We start from the raw sequence: 6,000 nt of genomic DNA on the forward strand, positions 1-6,000 counted from the left end.
AAAAAGTCATAGAATGTGTAGCGGAAAAAGGGAAAGTGGAAACACAGGAGAGAGAGTGAGAGAGAGATGGAGAGGAAACACGGGTGAGAACCTGCTCTCAATATCATCACCGAAAGGAATACATGTCCCAAGCAAGAGGGGAGAAAACCTCGTATGTGAGGGATTGCAGCAAACAATGCTAAGCAAGCAGTGAAATATGAGGGAGGCATGCCGGCTATATATACTTCTACATGTAGGCAGCTGACTGGAGCTAAAATACCTACACGACTGGGAAAATACCCACGACCATAAAATGGGGAATAAATATGGGTAAAATATATGCGAGGGGTGACCAACCCCTCTGACTAACATGGTTAGCTCTAGAGGCTAAATAGAACACCAAATAGGAAGCCAACAAGTAGGGGATGATGTATAACACCCCCTCTCAGCACCGGCGGATGCTGAGTGAACTCTAAGAAGCCAGAGACGCCGTCCTTGATCAAAGATGAAAGACTACATAAAAAGGTACCAAGAAAGCTCCACAAGCAATCTCCTCAGGAACTCAGCTACAAAAGTAACAGAACAAGCTGCCAGGTACACCGCTCCTCTGGAAGAAAACAACCATATAGGTTGCAATGTGCTGCTCCAAATAATGGTTCCAAACCCAAGTGTAAGAACACTCCCCGAAGTCGAATGTCGTGTATCCAGCCTGGAGAAGGTATGAAAAACCTCATAACCAACCAAGATGAGGTCGTGTAGAGATAAGCAATCCTGGGAGAAGCAAACTGCTCCTCGCTGCTGGAAACCTCAAAAGAAATAGAGTCAATATGCTCCAACTCTCTACCAAGAGTGGCCAAATGCTGTACAAACGCATCCTCTGAAAAGGTTGGCATCACAAGATGTAAAGACTCTATAGAAAATAGAAAAAGGTGGGGTCCATCTGCTCAAACTCCATACCATGAGTTGCCCAATGCTGTACATAAGTACACGCCACTGAGGTGGGCATCGCAAGATAAAAGGACTCCACATCTCCCTCTGAAAACTGATGTCATCGGACTAGCACGGTTAGCAACCACACATCCAAAGCATCCCACCAGGTCCAAAAAACCATTGTCCAAAACAATAAACCTGATCACTGCTCTCCTCCAAAAAACTGTAAACTCCTGTCACAAAGAAAGACTCCACAGATACAACACAGCTCCCGAAACTAATCCTCAAGTGAAGAAGCTAGAGATAGGCCCCCTCTGAGTGTAGAAACTCCTTTGGGAAGTAAAACGCAGCCAAAACACTACCATCCAACAAAAAATAGCACTCCATCGCTAATAGAAGGTAAGAAACATGTAGAAACCAGGAAACCATGTAGGCCAGGAACAAAACACAGGTATAGATGCTCCAAAAATCAACAAAACACTGACTGAAATCTGAAATTCAGAATCCTCCTCAAGTACCAAACTGCCTCCAAAGCCACAATCCAAACAAGAAACCCCCTCTGCAAGTGATCTGTGTCCCCCACTGGAGAAGAAAACATTGCCAAACAAGGGCTACAAATTTGAAAATTCAGGCCAACCAGTGTCCACACCTCCTATGAGGAAAAACGTTGAAGAGAAGGTACCTTTGGGTCCAACAGATGAAGCCCAAGTGAAGGTAGAGCTACCAACAAGATCGGTTCAGAAAAACACAGCAACCATGGCTGCAAATCTGAAAACGCAGAGGTATAAGGGACTTTAGAATGGTTTGAATATGGAAATGTTGAAGCCTCAGATCAAGAACTGCTGCAGAGATCAAGTACAATCAGGGGGGAGGGATGGCAGAAGATAACCAGAAGGGATAGGCAAAAGGGAGCCCAAAGAGCTCCAAGATTAGGGTGAGGGAAAGCAAGCCCACATAGGCCAAAAACGCAGCCTATTGGGACAGCTATGTTGCTGTCTAGACCTGAAAAAAACTGCATGAGAACCTTGGAAGGTGCCGCCAAGAAGGGCAGGTATGCTGTCCAGAAAAACACGCCCTTGTTAGGCTACAAACTGACGCTCTGATGAGAAGGAACTACAGCCCATTGAACGGGGATCAATCAGCCCTTGACGAACTGAAACGCAAGTTTCAAAGCATGGACAAAAAACGCAGATCTGTCCATAGGCAGAAAAAACACAAAATTGAAGAGGTAGAGGGGGGAGCATCCAACGCTGACAATCACCGGCGCTCTGATACCATGATAGAATGTGCAACGGAAGAAGGGAAAGCGGAAACATAGGAGAGAGAGTGAGAGAAAGAGATGGAGAGGAAACACAGGTGAGAACTTGCTCTTAATATCATCACCAAAAGGAATACATGTCCCGAGCAAGAGGGGAGAAAACCTCATATGTGAGGGACTGCAACAAACAATGCTAAGCAAGCAGTGAAATATGAGGGAGGCATGCCGGCTATATATACTCCTACATGTAGGCAACCGACTGGAGCTAAAATACCTACACAATTGGGAAAATACCCAGGACCATAAAAAGGGGAATAAATATGGGTAAAAAATATGTGAGGGGTGACCAGCCCCTCTGACTAACATGGTCAGCCCTAGAGGCTAAATAGAACACCAAATAGGAAGCCAACAAGTAGGGGATGATGTCTAGCAAAAAGTGCCCAAGACTCCATAAAGTGGGGATAAAATATGGGAATTTACTGCTCATTTTCCATTTGCTAGGATTACAGATCCTTAGGACAGAGTCCACATAGCGGCTCCCCACCTTACGGATGAGGCAGTCACTTAGTGACAGCATTGGTCTAGTCTTCATACAGACCAGACCACAAGTGTCACAGCTTTTAGCTGGGATACATTTGTTCATGACCTTAAGAACAAATTCCTCTCGTCCCGATATATGACCAGCCTAGCAGATGAGTTTTATGGACTCAAACACAATGGGTCAGCAGTGCTTCAGTTTTTCGAAAAAGTTATCACTTTAGCACAACAGTTAGGGTTATCTGAGCAGGCCAGGATGGATCAATTCATTTGTGGATTAGATCCCAACATCTGGTTCATAGTTCACAACTTTGAACCCAGTAAATATGACCGGGCTTTGACTCTTGCCCAAAATGAAGAAATGAAGATGAACGGAGACAAGCCCACAGTCCAGTACCAAACCCCAGAGCAGCAATCTGCTGTGCAACCAGGGAAAGGTAATGCATCTTCTAAAGATGCTAAGAAGAATGACAGTAATAGCTCTAGTTCAGGGGGTAAGAAAGATAAAGAATCCAAGCCTAAGAAAACCCCTGAGGAAAAGGCTAAAGCAGGCATCATTGGAGGTTATCTTCCTCTAGAGGAGCAAAGAAAATACCAGTCAAAAAACAGATGCTTTTTCTGTCATACCATAGGGCATGGTAAGAAGGATTGCCACAAATGGCAAGTGGAGCAAGCCTCCAAAGCTCCTTTTGCTACAGTTGCCCTAGCATCTCCAACTCCTCTAGCCCCACCTACTACAACAAATGTAGTTCAGCTTTTACCTTCTATGCATCCAATGCCATCCATGGTATTTGATGCTATGCAAGAGGGTGAGACCGATGCTACACAGAAAAGCCTCATCCGAGCAATTTGTAGTCCTATTTGACATGGGCAGTTCTGAGGATACCATCTCTCCCCAGTTGGCTAATAAGATGAGCTACACATTAGTACCATATCATTTGGATGTGGACGGGTTCACACCTGGTCTCCGCACCCACATATCTCAAAAGGCACAGCAGTTTGCCTTTGAAGTTCAAAAGGCCTCATTCCAACGAGATTTCATTGTCTTGTCTCTTTTGGGGTGTGACATGATCTTAGGAATCCAGTGGTTTCATCAATATGATCCTATTCCCGATTGGGGGCATGACACTTTTACTATCTGTAAAGGTTTTCCTAAGCCCATCATGATTCATGGGAATAGAAGCATTCTTGGTATCCCATTGATTTCACACCTCCAGGCGTGCCCGGTGAGCTATCTGCAAGGGAGCGAAAGGGGCACTACTTTATGTTTGTGCTCAGACAGCCTCTACCTCATTGGTAACAGCTATCTCATCTTCAGTCCCACAGTTAGTAGACCTCTTGTCCAGACATCAGGACATTATGCTTAGGGACAATCTTCCACCCAGTCTCCCTCCATCACGTCCTGAGGACCATCAGGACATTATGCTTAGGGACAATCTTCCGCCCAGTCTCCCTCCATCACGTCCTGAGGACCATCATATCGATTTGGTCCCTGTATTAGAACCTCCTAGCAGGTTGCCCTATCGTCTTTCCAAGACTTTAGAGGGCAAGCTAGAAAGACAGTTATCTAAGCTCCTCTGAGCCAGATTCGTTCGGCCTTCTTCCTCACCACTTGCTGCACCCATCCTATTTGTCCAAAATAAGGACAAGTCTACACTCCTTTGTGTAGACTATAGGGCATTGAATAAACTCTAAGTTCCCTATGCCAAGGATTGAGTATAATTTGGAGCATTTAGACGGTGCAAAATTTTTCACTAAGATCGACCTCAAGAGTGATTACCATCAGGTCCGCATTTCAAAGCTGACATTCCAAAAATAGCTTTTCGAACAGAGTGTGGGCACTACGAGCTCGTAGTCATGCCTTTTGGGCTTACAAATGCACCCGCAACCTTCAATAAAATGGTGTCCAAGATTTTCACGATCCTCATTGGTAAGTGTGTTTTCATCTTTCTTGATGACATACTTGTATTCTCAGGCACTGCGGAGCAGTATGAGAAAGATGTGGAGAAAGTCTTGCAACTTTTGCGAGATAATGGACTCTACATAAGTGCCAAAAAGTCTATCTTTGGCGTTAAAGAGATTCAATACTTGGGCTATATCATCGATTCCGATGGGATTCGATTGGACCCCTCAAAGTTTCAAGAGATCTTGGATTGGGACATCCCTAAGACCGCTGCCCAAGAGATCCGTTCTTTCGTAGGTCTTTGCCAAGCCTACAATACCCATGTTCACCCGTTTTCCAACCTTGCAGCACCTCTCACCGACTTGCTCAAGGGAGTGAAGACTAGTAGACAAAAAGTCTCAATTGCAGGCAAAGCGCTTGATGCATTTCGTGCACTCCAAAAAGCTACCTCAAAAGCACCTGTTTTGAAGTTAGTATCTTGGGGTGAACCTTTTAAGGTCATTATCCATGCAAGCAATGTAGCCATAGGTGCAATTCTCCAGCAAGACAATAGACCCGTGGCCTACTACAGTCGAAAGTTGGATGTCGCCTATTTGGTTTATGACAAGGAGCTTTTGGGTGTGATCACAACGCTCAAACATTGGAAGCCTTTACTTTAGAGATAGGTCTTCACAGTGAAAATAGACCACCATGCACTTAAGTGGCTTAAAACCATGCCAAGTGCCCAGTGGAGTGATCGGCAAGCCAAGTGGAGTCAACTCTTTCAACAATTTGGAGGAATGATCGAGTACATCCCTGGTAAGCATAACCCAGTTGTTGGCAGATGCTCTTAGCTGAAAGGCCAACATCCAGGCAATGCAGGACCATTCTTGAAATCACGAGGAAGAACTTAGATAGCATGAAAAACTAGTAGGTCAACTCCCCTGAGTTTGGTACTCAGTATAATTTGGTCCTCACTTCTGAGCCTAGTTGTAGACAGGTTAGTTGTTCTTCAAGAACCGCCTCTGTGTCATTCGGGAAAAGTGATCAGCTCTTCTCCATGATGCCCATGACTTCTTAGTTGGAAGGCAAAGAGGTATCAATAGTACCCTCGAGAAATTAGAACAGTTCTTTTATTGGCCAAAAATGAGGCATGATGTATATTCACATGTTCAAGCCTGTAAGATTTGTCAAAAAGTTAAGGTTCCACATACAAAGAAGGTTGGGTTACTTCAACCTTTGCCTATCCTCGAGACGGACCTTCGTGTGGACTTTGTAGGGCCTCTACTAGCCGTAACACTCAGTGTTTCACCATTGTGGATCGCTTCAATAAGTTCTGCATGCTCATCCCATGCAAGCATACGGCCACAGCTAAGGACATAGCTCGTCTTTTTCTCAAACATTGGTATTTGTG

Source organism: Cibotium barometz, chromosome 30, assembly GCF_041138505.1.
Source record: "Cibotium barometz isolate CiBa-2024 chromosome 30, ASM4113850v1, whole genome shotgun sequence".
Classification (NCBI taxonomy): domain Eukaryota; kingdom Viridiplantae; phylum Streptophyta; class Polypodiopsida; order Cyatheales; family Cibotiaceae; genus Cibotium; species Cibotium barometz.